The following is a 17649-nucleotide window of genomic DNA, read 5'->3' on the forward strand; positions in this document are numbered from 1 at the left end:
GGCCTCAAAGACACTGTGTAGCCAAGAACGGCCCTGAGCTTCTGACCCTCTTTGCCTTTGTTTCCAGAGTGCTGGGTTTCTAGGTGTCCATCACCATGTCTGGTTTCTGTGGTACTAGGGTTGAACTGAGAAACTTGATCATTTTAGGCAAGCATTTTGCAAAACTGAGTTACAGATCTCACTGTTGTGTTTTATATTAAATTGTTGGGTGTGTGTGTGTGTGTGTGTGTGTGTGTGTGCGCGCGCGCGCTACTAAATCTTGTTGACTGTTTAGAACTAGTTTCTGGGCTGCAAAGAACAAACTCACTGTGGTGGTGACAGGTGGGCACAGCAGATGAACAAGAGGGAGCAGCTGAGCTGACCCGCGGGCCGAAGAGGCTGCCGGGTGGTATCAGGGTAGGGAAGGTGCTGAAGCTGAGATGGGAGGGGTCAGGACTCTGCTGGTCCAGGTGACTAGCATCTGTGAGAGACTGTGGGAGCAGCTGGGATCAAAGCATCCTACATGGAGGCCATGTGAAGTGGGGGCCATAGAGAGCCAGCCCTTGGCAGAGACGGCTGCATGAAACATTGTGGCTAGTTTTGCAGAAAGGTAGAGTAATGAGATTGTCCTTTAGTGGGTGTTTGTTTTCTTCCTTCCCTTTGCCTTCAACGTTTGCTTAACATTCAGTCTCCCAGACTCTGGCATGAACCACTCATATTGGAAGGAACCGGGAGCTTTGAGGTTCAGATCCTGCTAATTTTACTAGCATGCTGTTTTTTTTTCTACTCTAGTAGAAGGTAGGTGATTATTTAAAAATGGAGGTGGCTTGGTCTGTGTTGACACATGTATAGATGCAAGAGCAGTGTTTTTCTAAATCATGTGAGTGCATACATATATCAGTAGGGCCATCTTCTTTGCAAATAATGCTCTAATAATGTTGGATAAGGATATCCTAGAGACTGAAATCACGTGATGACCTGAAGCATGGGAGACATATGATGGCATCTCTGTTGCTTGGGGCAGCTGAGGGCTGTCTGGGGAAGCCATTAGATAGAGACTCTATACACTGTCTCCAGTGTGCTCATTTGAAAACTATAGGTGCCTTGGCCCTGACTAGACCAAACCACTGTGTGGTAGGCCCATAGGCTGCTTGGCTGCTGTGCTTCCTCAATGCAACATCTGTAACATCTGTATAGGGTCTAAGCCCTGGAGGATGTTGGCCATATTTTATTTAACTTTTAACTTCTCTTCTTATCCCAGCATTCTTTTTCCCGCCATATCTATATGATATGTATATAGAATAAGCACCACTGTCTGAGGCGTCAATAATTAGTTATAATTGACACCTGATCATTCTGTGTTTAACAAACATATAGAATATATGCTAATGATAAATAGTTAATGACTGCTAGGAGAAGGGGAGTGGGTTTTCTTGTTCTGTGCAGAGCTGAAGGCATACCCCGGCTTCCATGGCTTGCTGTCGTTACTTTATATCTGGGTCATTATTTCTGTGAAATAATGGCTCCTGCTCTTAGGCCAAGTAGATTTGTCTTCAGATAAGATGGTAATTAGCCCATTTGTCATTATCCTGTCATGTGATGTAGCCCATATTCTTCCCTGCATATTAGAGCTGAATTCAAACCAAGCAGATTTTCTCCCTGAAGAATAATGTCCCAACATTATTTTCCCACCAAATGTTTTAAATTAGTGGAGCCTTTGGCTGGAAAGTGTGCCTAGAAGGGGATCTGGACAGCTTGGAAATTGAAGTCCTGTTCTCTGTGTCATGGAGACCTGATGATGATGCTGTGATCTACCACCCCATAGTGATCCTCATTCGGGGCTAGGAGGCTATACAGAGGTGAACCTCCCTTCCATGGGCCCCCAAAGCTCCGAGTGCCCTTCTGGTGTGGTGAAATCTGGGTCATTGCCTCTGGTTCCCCTCTCATATCCTGCAGCACAGCAGCCAACTGGTCGGTATGCAAATGATTAACTCTGGACCACAGAGCAGCTCAGTTGCCGCGTATGGGACAGCTCAGCAAGACTGTTTCCAAGGCCCAGAGCCAAGTGGGCAAAGGAGACGGGGGAGTAACAGTGTCCTCTGAATTCCCTTGGGGCAAGGCCTCAGCTGTTGTCCCAAGGGCACATCCGTCTGTCTGTGAAGCCCTTGAGCACATCCTGTTCCTGGAGGAGAATGGAGGAGGCCAATGTAAAGGCCCTGAATTCATAACATTGTTCAGGCCTTTTTACCCTCTCTGGACTTTTTGGGAAAACCAGAAGAGCAAAAGCCATGATTGGCACCCAGAATCGAGGACCAGCTTTACCGTGATGATGCAGGAGGCTGGAGTCAATGCCACAACTTCCTCTTAATCCTAAGTGACCTAGTTCACAAGTGGCACACGGGTGGCACTGGCACACACGTGTAAATGAGAATTGAGTTGGAGAGCTCTTTGAAGCTTTCAGGGTCACCTCATCTATCTTCTGATACCTACTTCTAACAAAGCTTCAAAGAAGACCCTGAGCTGGCAGGGTGAAGGCCTTGCCTGGATCTAGGACTGCTGAAAAATGGGGCCTGGATCTATCCTTTCCAAGGAAAAGAGGCCCCTGGAGGTTACAGAGAAGCCAAGTGAACTTGGGAAGGATCTTTACAGGCTTTGGGTGAAGTGATAGCTCTGTAAAGAGATGGGAGCGGGAGGTAGGCAGTACCATTCCTGTGGGGAAGAGTGTGGAAAGATCTACGGCCAGGTTCTGTCCCCGTGTGGGGCAGACTCATCAGGAACAGGGTCTCTTCCTCATGGCGCAGGGCTGTTATGATCACATGGAAGAGTCTTGCTGTAGCCAGTTCAGCTGGGTTTCCAGTGAGGATGCTGGCAATGTCAGGAAGCTTCAGAGCAGGAATTCACAGAGGCAGGATGTCACAGGTGAGACATGGCAGATCTGTAATCCCAGCACCCAGGAGGCTAAGGCAGGAGCATCGGGATAGCCTGGTCTACATAGTGAGACTGTGTCAGTGGTAGAGCTTTTGCCTAGCACGAATAAGACCCTGGCCCCCCGTTCCCAACACCACAAGAAGAGAAAGAAAGGTCAGTGTCCCTCCCTTCTCTCTCCTTTCCTTTCTCACACTCTCATGAGAGGTAGTCAGGTGTAGTCACCATGCCCAGCTTCCCTCATCCTGTCTGTCTCTATCCAGGTGACCTTTGCCCTCAGACTTCCTCCCTGATGATGGAGCCTGAGACTACAGGGTCATTCATGAACGAGACGTGTGTTACACTGAGAAAGCAAAACCGTGGAGAGACCAGGGCAGCCTGGGTGTGGACCAGCGGAAGAGAACACGTGGTCAGACATTCATTGAACTACGTTTGACAAACAACACTGCTGATGTCTCGCTAAGGGGAAAACCTGATAGTTTTGAAGATCTGAATGAAAACTGAACAAGCCCTAGGACCTATACTATGTCTGCGGCACAGAGACGGCTCGGTATTTCACTCCTAGGAGCTTATCGATTATGCAGAGTGCCCCTCTACTAGCAAAGTCAGAGTCTAATTTTATTTTCTTAAAGATTTATTTTATGTATATGTGTCTGAGGGTGTTTAGGCACAGCGTGTTTATGCAGCTACCCTCAGTGACCTGAGAGAAAGTGTCTGGTCTCTCGGAACTAGAGTTCCAGGTGCTTGTGAGCTGCCAGATGTGAGACCTGGGAATCTGTTATAGTTTTGGTCTTCAACTTAACCCAAGCCTAGAGATACCCAGGAAGAGGGACCCTAAGCTGAGGAATTTTCTAGGTCAGGTTGGCCTGTGGTCATGTCTATGGGTCATTTTCTTAGTTGTTAATTGATGTAGGAGGGCCCAGCCCATGATTAGGAGTGCCATCCCGGGGCAGGTGGCCCAGTGCTGTATGAAATGGATCGAACAAGTCAGAGGATGCAAGCCAGGAAGCAGATTTCTCCTGTGGTTCCTGTGTCTGCTCATGGTTGTGTTCTGCTTTGACATCCTTCAATAATGGACGGTAATCAGGACATGAGGCCAAATAAACCCGCACCTCCCCAAGCTGCCTGTGGTTGTGGTGTGTATCACAGCAACAGAAAGTAAACAAAACAAAAATAAAACTCCAGTCTTGGTAAAGAGCTGCGAGTACCCAGCCTCACCCAGCCTTCTCTCCAGACCCAAGTCTGACTTCACTGGCACCAGCCTCAGAGTGAAGATCAGATCCTGCTAGAGCAGCCTCCCTGCCCTGCTAGAGCAGCCTCCCTGCCCTGCTAGAGCAGCCTCCCTGCCCTGCTAGAGCAGCCTCCCTGCCCTGCTAGAGCAGCCTCCCTGCCCTGCTAGAGCAGCCTCCCTGCCCTGCTAGAGCAGCCTCCCTGCCCTGCTAGAGCAGCCTCCCTGCCCTGCTAGAGCAGCCTCCCTGCCCTGCTAGAGCAGCCTCCCTGCCCTGCTAGAGCAGCCTCCCTGCCCTGCTAGAGCAGCCTCCCTGCCCTGCTAGAGCAGCCTCCCTGCCCTGGCCGCACTCCCTTTTGTTCCCCAACCATGAGGACCCTGGCATTTTCAAAAGTTGAGACAAATGAGAATTTACAGCTTGGAGGAGAAGAAAGAGAGAAGGAGTCTCAGAATGGAATCCTCTCCCACCCAGCCTCCCCTGCGGCTCTGACCTCCTGCTGTTTTTATTGGCTGTGACCTCCCTGTTCTTCTGTCCAGAGGCCACTGAAGTTCCTTGGCACCCACAGTGGGGGTGGGGGCGTAGAGGTCGTGAGCTTGCTCTTTGCTCCCAAAGGGGAGCCTTTCCTCATCTGACCGGCTCCCACTGTGTGGTGCAGAATTGGTGAGTCAGAGTTCACCTGTCTCCTAGAGCAGGTCTGAGGGCCTGCTGGATGGCAGAGTCAATGAGACCTTAGGCAGCCCCTTAGATCTCTCTCCCATCCCACAAGATCTCCAGTCTAACTGGGGACACCCTGGCAGAAAGAGTGAGGGGGTGAGAACATAGCAGGGCAGGGAGAGCAGAGTCTTTCTCGAGAAATGGTCAGGTTCACTGAGACTAACCCAGACAACAAACAGATGCCACCTACAGTACCACAGATCCATCCCCCCTCGCTGAACAGTCAAGAGCAACAGGAGCCCAGAACAAGCCATTGCTGCCAATCAGTTCTTCAGCTGTGCCAGTCCTTCCAGTGTTGATGCCCACCGCTCTCTCGGCTCCCTGATAAGCAATGGCATTTACTTCCTCACTAGTCTGCCTAATAGAAATGACAGCTGAACCACCTGTTAAAGGATCCAATAGTTAAAAAGTTAAAAAGTGTGGGCCAGCAAGTTGGCTCAGCGGGTGAAGGTGCTTGTTGTCAAGCTTGATGGCAGGAGTTTGGTCACTTGGCCCCATGTTGTAGAAGGGGAGAATGAACTTGTTCTTTGGCATTCACACTCAGGCTGTGGTGTGAGCACGTGTGCACACACTCGCATGCACAATCCATGTTAAAAATGGAAGTCTTTCAGTAATGTGTTTCATGTAACAGTGTTATCTTTCCAACAAATAATGAGATCTTGTACATTTTTTTGTTTTAAATAAATGAACTCTTCAGAATCTGATATCATGTATATTTCATGTCCATTTAGATGCTAAATTTTTAGTAAAATTGAAATTTTGTATATCTCACAAAATACTGTGTTTAGCAGAAATATATTTTATTTATTTCACCTAAGTTAAATTAATAAATTAAAACTAAGTGGTATTAAGAATTTAGCTCCTTGTACCCCTGGTCAATCTGTCATTGCTCCATGAGTTAAAATGAACTATTTGTGAGTTTGAGTGTCTGTCACACACAAGGGAAGCATAGAGCAGTCAGATCACGTATGACCAGCTTGGAAAAGAAGGCAGAAAGTTTTCTGTTTTCCTCATAAAAAAGAAATTGGTTTGTAACTTGAGGGTGTGGGTGCAGATGTCTGGGTGTGCACTGTGGGCACCAGAGGTGGGCATCAGAAGCCTTCCTCTATGGCTCTCCATCTTGTTTCTCCAGACAGGCTGCTCTCTCAACCTGGAATTCACAGTTCCATTCAGAATGGCTGCCCAGCAATCTGTGATCCTCCTGCCTCCATTTTTCCCAGCTGTGGTCGTTTGAAAGAAAATACCCCCCAAAGGAAATGGCATTATTAGGAGCTGTGGCCTTGTTGGAGGGAGTGTGTCACTGTGGAGCTGGGATTTGAGGTCTCATATATGCTCAAGTTACTGCCCAGTGTATCTGACCACTTCTGTTGCCTGTAAGATGTAGGACTCTCAGTTCCTTCTCCAGCACCATGCCTGCTATGTCCCACCATGATAATAATGAGCCGAACCTCTAAACTGTAAGCGAGCCACCCCAATTAAAAGTTTCCTTTATAAGAGTTGCCGTGGTCATGGTGTCTCTTCACAAGCACCGGCGTTAGAGGCGCATGCCACCAAACCAGGTTATTATATAGCTTGTGAAGAACTGAGCTCGGGTCCTCATTTCCATGCAGCAAGCCATGGAGTCACCCCCCACCCCATACTGTTTTTGAGACAGGGTCTTGGTGTGTAGTTTTGGCTGGCCTCAAACTCTTGATCCTCCTGCTTCATACCCCTAAATGTTGGATTGCAGGTGTGTGCCAACACACCCCCCTGATCATGCAGCCTTTTAGAAATGCATTTCCAACAACTACATCGTCGCTTAATTTAGCTGTTAATCTAGTTACGCACAATTTTATGAATTTGGACCTAGTCTTTTTTGCATGTTTACACTTCACGAAGCAGTTTTATTGTGGGCCTCTTTAGTCACTGTGTTTTGTGACTTTGTAATCCAAGAGATTTCAGGGACATCTAGTGCCAGCTTCACATCCGTCATCTTATTGTGATCCAGATCACTGGGATCGGCATTCCTACAGTTCACACATGACGGCGGCAGCAGGGACAGGCTAAGTCACATGTGCTCGGCCATTTAATACTCACCTGATAGTTGTCCTCGCCCACTCTTACATGAATCCAAGATCTCATAAGACCATGTGTTGATCTTTATAAGAAAGAAAGGGGGGAGTCCCTTTTATTGAAGCTGACATAAATGTGAAGTTTAGCACAGATGAGCTGAGCTTGCCATGGTATGCACCTATAATTCTAGCTCTCGGAAGCCTGTGGCTGCAGAATCCTCTCTGGCCAGGAGGCTGTGTTCAAAAACAAACAAACAAAACACTACAGAGCAAAGAAGCAACAAGAACACAGCAGAACAGGACCACCAGCAGGAGCCCTTCCCAGCTGGAGCCCCTCCCCAGCCTCCCCTTCCCAGGCAGCCTCTAGTCTTCACAAATCCCCTCTGCCTCTGTGGACATGCGGTCGTCCAGGTCACAGTGGTTCCTCTGGTTTTATGTAAAGAACCCCTCTACTGCCTTTGTAAAGCTAGCTGAAGAGAACTGCCTACCAAAGCCTCCCCTTAATGCTTTATGGATTTTACGCTGTAGGAATGTTTAATTTTATTAAATGTATTCTCATATGTGTTGTCTCTCAAGCTGCTCATTAAATTAAATTAACTTAAGCTTTCTTTGAGTACCCCGTTCTTCCCAACAAGTGATTTGAGTTTCTAGTTCAGGTAGCTCAGAGCCCTGGTGCTATGAGAGATGCTGGGAAGTCTGGTTGGAAAGCCTATGCCACTCTCGGAGAGGTCAGATTTTAGTCTTGCAGCTAAAACCAGCCAGGTCTGTGCAGGCTCTGTAGTCTCTCTCTCTCTCTCTCTCTCTCTCTCTCTCTCTCTCTCTCTCTCTCTCTCTGTGTGTGTGTGTAAGAACTGTGTGTATTACCTTCTTGCTCAAGGTCAGTTGTGCCAACCTGTGAGAGTTACATACTACTGCTCTAACTCTTGGCAGTGGAGGTCATTTTTATGGCCCTTCTCTAATGCTTACTTGACTGACATTTGCATTTCTTTCAAATCTTTGCTCAAACTCACCTTGACCTCTTTGTTACTTATTTAGCCAGGGTCTTGAAGTCAGTCCACCTATCTCTGCCTTCCATGTTTGGGGTTTTAGGTGTGTGTGTGTGTGTGTGTGTGTGTGTGTGTGTGTGTGTGTGTGCACGCATGCCTGCTGTCTTTTTACATTACTAAGATTGTAATTGGTTGCACCAGGAATCAGTGCACAGACATTTCAACTTGTTCATAATAATTTGTAACACATATCAAAAATTTAAAAAGCCACATGTTGTGTTTCTTAAAGACTCATTCCAATGGCTCTGGCAGAGTCAGGTTTTCCGGAAGAGGATCTCATGACCAGTGTCTTGGATGGTGACAATCCCTTGGGGGGCAGGGGTTGTGTAATGGGTGTCTGCATGTGTGGAGCCTAGAGGAGGACGTTGGGTGTTGTCCTCTGTCACTTTCTGCCTCAGCCTGACTTCAGACGAGGTCTCCCACTGGACCAGCCGTCTCCAAAGACCCCGCCTCTGCTTCCCTACTCCCTGGGGTTATAGGTGTGTGGTGCTGTGCCCAGCTTTTCCGTGGTGCTGGAAGTTTGAACTCAGGTCTTCGCGCTTGTACAGCAGGGGCTCTTACCTGCTGAGCCCTGGCCCCAAGCATGATTTAAGTCTCTCACTGAAGCAGAATTATTAGGGGAACTGAACCACTGTAAACAGAGGTGTTTGGGGTAACAGTTCTGAGAGGCAGGGATCAAGGAGACATTTTGTTTAGGAAACAGTTCCACTAAAAACAACAGGGGCTAGAAGTAAATTAAAATATTAAAGACGGATTAGATGAGTGTTCTCACTTTCCAGTGCCACTTAGTATGTCTATCAGTTGCCCGTCTGCTGTTGTGGCCAGGCCAAGGCCAGCTAAGGAAGGTCTACTTGGGCTTACAGCTCCAGAGGGGTAGAAGTCCTCACAGTGAGGAGGTGTGGCAGATGGCCGGATGGTGCCCAGCTGAGAGCTTACATCTCAAGCCACAAGCAGTATGCGGAGAGAGAACTTGGTATGTCTCATGGTTTTTGGAGCCACAAAGTCTGTCCCTACTGACTTACTTCCTCAGTGGAAGCCATCTCTCCTAAACCTACCCAAACAGCTCCACAGACTGGGGACCAAGAGTTCAAATCTGAGCCGCCTCTTTCAAAGTGCTGTGTCATGCCCAGAGGAAAACCAGCCTCCCGCTGTGGAGCACTGCCGTCACTACCCACCACAGTTCAGTGCCCGCTGTTTTCTGCTTAGGAAGGAACGAAGGATTTCACTTCCTTAAAGAAACCATTCTCATTTTAAAAGGGGGATGAGGGTGGAATTTCCCTCTTAAAAAAGGAGTCTCTAGAGCTATTAAAATATTAAAAACCCAAATTTACAAAACAGTCCATAGACAATAACACTCTGGATTGCTGGAAGGGCAGGGGTGTGGGCAGATGATTCTGTTCCTTCAGACGGCCACCCCAGCTTCATTCTCAGTGTCTCTGAACAAACTGCTGGGGTACCCCCACCACAGGACTGGTGGGGTACCACCCCCACTCATCTCTTAGAGAGTGGATTTTCCTACCTCTGTTTACTCTAGTGTCTCCGATTGCTTTTAACTTATGTCCCATTCATTCATTCTTCATTCATTCATTCATTCAGATAGGGTCTCAGTCTGCGGTTTAGGCTTCCCTGGAATTTGCTCTGCAGACCAGACTGGCTTTGAACTGGCAGTGATCTCCCTGCCTCAGCCTCCCAAGTGCTGGATCACAGGTGTAGACATCGCTCTGTGTAACTCCTCTTTCCCTGTCAGCTCTTCATACATTTTACTATTTTTGCTCACTGGGTTCATTGCCTGTGGCTCTCTTCTCTGACAGCAAGGGACTGAGCGAGTGGGGGAAGGGCAAAAAAAGACAGTTTGGCATTTCCCAGGCTGGCAGAGGCTCCTTAGTGGGTAGGACCTGATTTGAAAGGCAACACAGAGAAGGTGAGGCAGGCAGAAAGTGAGGATGGTTAGCATCTTTGTCTGTAACCCACAGCTCTCTAGCCCATGTTTGGGGTGTTTGGCACTGGGCCCTCCCTGGAAGTGACTGAGGGTTAGATGTCACACATTTCCACTCGCTACCTTAGCAAGCTGGGTACCACTGGGAGCGGGGAGGTGACATACATATCACTTATGTCAGTACATATGTGGACTTTTGATAAGATAGGTTGTGTATTGAGTGCTAATTAGGCACCACCAGGGAATACACGCGGGATCTGAGGGTCTACAGTGGTGCCAACACCCACTCTGTAAATCTCCCATCTGCCATGCACCTGCCATCCAAGAGGTAAGCAGAGAAAAGTGAGTTCTGCAGGCTGGGTTGTCCATCCTCTCTTCCTGGCAATTTGAGCCTGGCAGGGCTTTGGCTCCTGCTGCCGTTCCCCTGACCCCAAGCATGAGCTCTTGTTGCTGTTGACTCTGGGGGTGTTGAGCAAAGGGAATTTCAACCCCTATAGTTATCCCCTTCCTTTCTTCTTTTCTTCCTTTTTCTTATTTATTTATTTTGCCTTTGAGACAGTTTCCATCATGAGGGGAGGATCCCAGTAGGATACAGTCTGGTGGTATTGATGATGGCCAGAGGGGCCACATGGGTATGGAGAAAAAGTAAGATCAAGAGATATGTTTTCTGAAGCCAGCCAGCTTTCTCCAGAGGAAAGCTAGAATTTTTGAAGGCTCAATTCTAGAATTTTCTCTTGATTCCTGTAAAGGAGATGTCTCCACTAGTAACTTCCGTGGCATCACTGAGGTAAAGCCCTTCATGGTCTCTGAGGTGATACTCCTAAGATTGCTGATCGTGCTATTTCTATGATGCTGTAGTCTATCTCGTTTTTAAATTATACCTTCTGTTATTACAAAGGTGGGGGATTGAGATGGTTGCCAACTGGGTCTCAGAGGTGGGGAATTAGGACAGTGGCCTGGCAGCCGGCTGGGTCTCAGTGCCATATATTCTTATATTCTTTGTGCTCTTTCTACAGCTCACCAATGCCCAGCAATATTTGTTGATTGTTTTTTATCTTTTTCTTCATCCCCTCCTTAACTAACAGAAATCATCAGAATTCAATACTTGGGTTTTTAATTTTATTTTCACAATTTTTCTTTCCTTTTTTTTAATTTAAGGTTAAAAATAAGCACCACCTTCTGTTGCTATAATGCCTCAGATCTGCTGGGAATCGCTTTTGACTTTCGTGTTTGAAAGAATAAAAACTAGGAGCGATTGTCACTATGGGAGTGGCACAGTGAGTGTAGAAAGCCACTGTCACTATCGGGGTGGCACAGTGAATGTAGAAGGCCAGAGAATCCAAACCACCCACTATTATACATGTGGCTGAGGAATAAGAAAACAGATTTGAGTTCCATGTAACTCCCTTCTCACCTGAGTGGCAGCCTGCGGCTGGTGCCAGGAGGTTGGGAAAGGGTGGCTTAGATGACAGGGATCTGATTCTAGATAACAAAGGTTGTAATGCAGGATATGGGACATAGAAATTGTAATTAAACTATGTAAAAAGATAGAAAAACTTGAGAAGAAAATTTTTAAATATATTCCTGGTGGAAACAGTGTTTTGCTGGAATGTTCTCTGGTTGGTTGGTGTAGAAATTTTCTTTTCAGTGACTTCCCATTTTGACTACGAGGTAGTAGCGACTCTAACTTCTGAGACATTCCCCAGAGGGTGATGGGAGCTTCTCCTTGTGCTGCCTAAGCCTTGTGCTCAAGGGCTCTGTGATCCTTTCTTTTCCTTGTGTGCCTGGAAAGGTAGCTATAGTTCTGTCATCCTGTCACTCTTGAATAGTACGAGATCATCATTAATTCATGCTCTGCACATTTGTAACGTGTGATAAACAAAAGCAAGCCTGAGTTTGCCTACAAGTTTGCTGAAGCCATTCAGAGTGTAAGCCTCAGCGCAGGGCAGTATCCACCTACATCTGCAGTTTGGATACACCACCGCGAACTGAGAGGCTATCCAACCCTGCAGGCCCATTCCTAAGGAACATTTGTGTTCTTTTCATTTACATTTCTGCATATTTGAGGTACCACTGACTCAATCTTTTATGGAGGATTCGGGTGTTTAATCAAAGAAGTCATTGCAGTCTGGAATCATTTCTGGAGATGTATTAGTGAGGCTCGTTGTAAGATGTTGAGTGAGATGCCGGAGATCCCACCACTCAGGAGGCTGGCCTACCAAGTGAGTAACTGCCTCAGAAAACCCAAGGAGCGAGGGCTGCAGATGTCAGGGAGGAAGTAAGAGAGACACAGAGAAGTCTGTTACTGTGTAACTGCCACCTAAGGCAACAATAATAATCATCATTATTTGTTCTGCCCCATGTTGTCAGGCAAGGCAGAACTCACCAGAAGTAGCCCCATGTGCTCCCATGGGGTGGTGGCGGCTGGGGTCTGTGGGACAGAACTCAGCAGAGGTAACCCTGTGTGCTCCCACGGGGTGGTGGTGACTGGAAATTCCACACTAGCTGTGGTCTCTGCCTACTTGGACTTTCTTAAATCCTGACAGCCAGACTCTAAGATAAGGTGGGAGTTTTTGGAACACAGTCTGCCCCAGCTGTCACATGAACCTCTACCTCACTCATGGGTAGAAGTATCACAAGCACCCACTAATTCCAGTACAGGACACTTCTACAGACTCTGTCTCTTGGTGTAGGAGTGGCAGGGTTCTGGCTCACCCCATAGGATGAGAGAGTGACTGGAACATTTTAGAGAACACAGTTTGTCACTCACAGGGGTTCAGATGCAGTGAGCTTGTATTCAGAGCATTCTACTAGGAGAGAACTCTGAGACCATGCAGGGCGAAATAGAATGCATCCAAAACCAATAAATAAATAAATAAATAAATAAAGTTAAGAAATTGAGCATTCTAACAACTTCTGACGTCCCATCGATGAACCCCAGATTGGTTTTCCATTTCTAAGGGGTCATTTACATACCAGCAATACTGAGTGGGTTCAACGAGTCATATTTATGTATCTGTCATTCATACAAATATGTGATGAGGGCAGTTAAAGGAAAAGGGCCATGAACTTAAGTCAGAGCAGGAGAGGGTAACATGAAAAAGTGGGAGGGGGAAGGGCATGGGAGGAAATGATGTAATTATATTTTAATTTAAATATATATGTATATTTAAAAAGAAGTTGAATATTAAATGTAAGCATTTTGGGATATCAACAATAACTTTTAATTGTGTACATCCCCAGATCTCCCCTTCTTACCCAAATAACCTGTTGTTACACAATGGGATCTCTCTTCATGGTTTATTAAACTCTCCCAAGTCATTTTCATATCCCACAAACCATCCCCATGTTCCCCAGGGTATTTACAGAGGAATAATAAAGCATCCTTTTTTTCCCCAGCACATTGGAATAGAAATCAGCTCCAAGTTCCTAGTTGTAAACAGTGGCATTTGCCCAGGAACTTACTTGGAAGCACAATTAAGGCCAGGTTGTATTTTTGTTAGTTTGGACTCAGGGAATTTTTTAATAGGCTTTTAAACCAAGGGTTAAACCAAGCGTAGTGGTGCCCAGTTGCAGAGTCTCAGCATTCTGGTGTCGTGCCTTTCATTACGTCACGGACACCCATGTAAATCAGGGAATGGTGGGGAAATGCTGGGTATTAAAGCAGCAAGGTACAAAGGCAAACATCTGCTTCTGGTTATCCTCTTAAATCTTATGTTTCCTTGCCTCATTATTTAACGTACTGCTGAGGTTTGAGTTCCATGAAGACTTTAAAGATAGATTTCTAGAAAACTCCCAGGAGTTATAATAAGCCCTTGATGTTCAGAGCCCCCCAGCTTGTCATTTCAGGGTCACTGCTGTTACTAAAGTATAAAATTGGGGTTGTCGACTCAGCACCTCCTAAGGCTGGCTGGCTGGCTGTTTGGGGCGGTATTTGAGGAAATGTGTTACCTCGTGTACGGAAATGCCCAGGGTGGAGCATTGCTCACCCTGCTGCCACTTTCTTCTTCTTGAAGGGGAAACTGACCTGAGTTGTTAAAAGGTGATTAGAAACCCACATGATGCTTCATGGTCTTAGTAATGCTTTCTTGAGCTGCACCCTGAGCCTTGGGGCTTCTGCAGTTACTCTAGGTCTGAGTTTTCTTTGCTATGAAGATAATAGGAAGAGCCTGGGCTGGGGGTACACCTGTAACCCCAGCACTGGGGAAGCAGAGGTGGGGGGATTTTGAGTTCAAGCCTAGCCTGGACCACTTAGTAAGTTCTAGGCCAGTTTGCCCTACAGAGAAAGACTTTTGTTTACAAAAAAAAGATGCTAGAAATAATCAATAGTATGTAGGGTTTCAAAATCTCAAGTGATCGCATTTTCAAAATGCCTGGGCATATTCTAGGTTGCTTTCTATCTCTGTGATGAATGTTGACTCGGACCAGTGTAGGGGAGTAAAGGGTCTCTTTTGGTTTACACGTTCCAATCCCAGTCCATCATGAAGAACTATCAGGGCAAGAACTGAAACAGAGGCCATGGAGAAACACTGCTTACCCTCCATGGCTCACTCAGCTTGTGTTTCTATGCAGCCCAGGACCAACCTGACCAGGAATGCCAACACCCATTCCAATCATTAATCAAGAAAATGCCTCCAAAGACTTGCCTACAGGCCTTATGGTAGAAGATATTTTCCTTCCCATGTAACTCTAGCTGTGTCAAGTTGACAAAAATCTAACCAACCAATCCCTATGATAGTTGGCTTTAATTGTCAACTTGGCACAGGCTGGAACTCCTGGGAAGAGGTCCTTCGTTGAGGAATTATCCTCCAGACCAGGTTGGTTTCTGAGCTTATCTCTAGAGGGTTTTTTTGAGTGTTAATCAGTGGGCCCATGAACACTCTAAGAGAGAAGAAAGCCAGCGAGAGCAAGTGAGCAGGTAGACCTGCGTGCAGTGTTCTCTCTGCACTTGACCGTGGCTGTGGTGTGGCTGGCTGTTTAAGTTCCAACCTTGACTTCCCCTTAATGATGATCTGTATCCTGGAATTGTGGGATAGAACTTTCCCACTATTCCTCACACAAATGTACACATACTTGTTACATGTGCATGCAAGACCACATGTGGGAACGTCACAGAGAACAGACCAAGTTGCTGTCCCCGCAGGGATTTTGTTCAGTTGGAGAAACTAGCCATTAGAACCTTGTCGGGAGCAGCATCCAAGATGGAGGGATCTGTAAGTGCTCAGCCCCCTCCAGGAGGAACAGGCTCTGAGAAGCAGAAAAACCAGGGTTCATGAAGGGTAGGGAGAAGATAGGGCCAGGACACTGCCTGAGAGGGGACAAGTCCCAGTTCAGGAGGGTCACAGGGCTGGGGTCTACAGATTGAAGTCAGGAATGGAGTCTGTTGAGAGTAAAAGCAAGCCACACACACACACACACACACACACACACACACAGAGGGAGGAGAGAGAGAGAGAGAGAGAGAGAGAGAGAGAGAGAGAGAGAGAGAGACCAACATTGCTGGCATGAGTACTGTGAATGGGGGGTTACAGAGTAAAGACAGCAGAGGTCTGTGGAGCTCGGGGGAGCGCTTCACGGAAGTGCACGTCAGAGAGGTAGTGGGTGGGCCTCTGGGGCTTGGCAACGTGGAGGCCACAGGATGGTTGTGGGTATGTTCCGAAGCTAGTCCAGTCAAGCATCCAAGGGACACTGAGTGAGGGATGGGAGTTGCTTGGTTTCTTCTCTCAGCTGTTTTGTTGCTGTTTTGAGTATGGAGCCTGGGACCTCACCACTGTGAGTAAAGTGTTTGCCATTTGATCCATACACTTTTAGTGATAGTCTGAGCTTAACTGGATATTAGGTGGAAAGAGCTAGTATATGAAAGAGAAAAGTGGCCATCGGGGGAGGGGGGTTCACAAGTGGCCAAGGGTTAGCCGAGGCTAGGACAAACTGATGCAGGGGACAGAGAAAAGGGAAGTCCTTAGGAATGACTAGGTCACCATGGCTGGCTTTGATGTCATCTCCAGCGATGGGGGTGGAAAGGTATTGAGGAAAGGGAAGTAGACCCTAAGGGGAAGTCCAGTGCCTGTCTACAGATATGTCCAAATCATAGATGGAAGACCCTGCCTTCCTTATGGCCCTGGATGGGTGCAAAGGATGTGACCATTGTGGGTGGGACCCGAGGGAGAGAGAAAAGGATGCCATAGCAGGACCGCGATGGAAGAAGAGGATGGTGCGCCAGGCAAGGATGAGAAACTCCGTCATCTGTGTCCCTTCCAAAACAGCTTCCTGGGTCTTCCTCCCTGGTGGTCTTTAACCCCATTGCATTTTGCTTGTCTTTTTCCAGCACATTCCTGTCATCCTAGCATCATTTAAAAGGTATTTTTAGAGTGTTTTGCCTGCATATATATGTATGTGTGTATACACATACGTACATATACATATATGTATACATATACATATACATACACACATATGCGTGCACATGCACACACACACACACATGCAGGGTATGTGTGCCTAGTGCCCAATGTGGTCAGAAGAAGGCCCCGAGACTGGAATTAAGGATGGTTATAAACCATCATGTGGGTTCTGGGAACTGACCCCAGGTCCTCTGCAGAGCAACGACTGCTCTTAACTCCTGAGTCATCTCTTCAGTCTCGATTCTGGCACCATTAGTTACTTTAGGCAATGATGAGCAGCTTTTACCATATCAGAGTCCAGAGCTAGGTCTCCCGGTAAGCGGATGCCTGCCTCTCCTCCTGGTCACCCACGTATTTCTCACCTTCCTTGGTGAGCATGGCTCTTAGAAGAAGGCACTGAACTGTGACTTCTGGCCCCCAGCCTCTTTTTCTGGTATGTACCAGGATGTCATAAAGCCAGGGGTCTTCCTTCAGTTGGGGGAGGCTTCCCCCCTGCCCAGTATTTTCTTATGAGCTGATCCGAAAGATAGAAGTTTTCTTTATTTGGGGCCTTTGCTTTGCTTCAAGTTCCTGGTATGAACATTTACACCCTCATGTGTGCTCAGGTGTGTGCTCCTGCTACAGATGGGCAATCTCTGAGGGGTGATTTGCTGGGCTAGTAAGTGTGTCAGAGGTGGTTGCCAAATAGACTAGGAGGAGGTTGGTTCCAGAAAGTGTTTAAGAGGACAGTCTTGAGCAGACCTGGTGGAGGCCGTGCGTTCCCTGGGAAGCAGTTACATGCTGTGCCTATGCCAGACAGCAACTCCCTAGAACAAGGGAACAGAAACAGTTTTGACCAAGACTGCATCCGTGTGCTGTATGCAAATTTAGCTGCTTGGCTCTGTATAATATTTCTTCTCTTTTGTAGCATTTGCCTTGTAGTCTCGTAAATTCCTATTCATGGAAGAGGCATGAACAAAACACAAGCTTTGCTTCCCACCACATGATGGACATGTGGGACATGTGACAGTATTCAAGTTTATTTTGTCTACCTTAAGCCAGTAATTCTTGAAAGTCACAGTATGCAGCTGTGTGATTTCCTTGGGAACCGCCCTGCCCTCAGGTCAGTGCTGATTGGCCCAGAGGTAGACACCTGACCTAAGCTGGACCAATTGAAGTTGTTCCCTGAGATATTTTTTAAATAATTTAATATTTTAATTTTTAATAATTAAAATTTATGAATACTGTATATTTACATTCCTTAGCCCCCCTTCCCATGTTCCTCCTACTCTCTCAAATTTATGACTTCTTCTATAATTATTTCTCTCTCACACCCTCACACCATAATGCTCCTACTTAGTGTTACTCATACAAATGCTTCTGTTTAGG

At 46.9% G+C, this 17649-nt stretch overlaps 1 protein-coding gene across 3 annotated transcripts in view; it reads left to right on the forward strand.

Annotated features, from left to right (window-relative positions):
* Nucleotides 1-17649, forward strand: part of Rftn1 (raftlin, lipid raft linker 1) — a 199322-nt gene that overhangs the window by 107620 nt on the left and 74053 nt on the right. The gene's annotated exons all lie outside the window — the stretch shown is intronic.

This window comes from Arvicola amphibius, chromosome 9, assembly GCF_903992535.2.
Source record: "Arvicola amphibius chromosome 9, mArvAmp1.2, whole genome shotgun sequence".
Classification (NCBI taxonomy): domain Eukaryota; kingdom Metazoa; phylum Chordata; class Mammalia; order Rodentia; family Cricetidae; genus Arvicola; species Arvicola amphibius.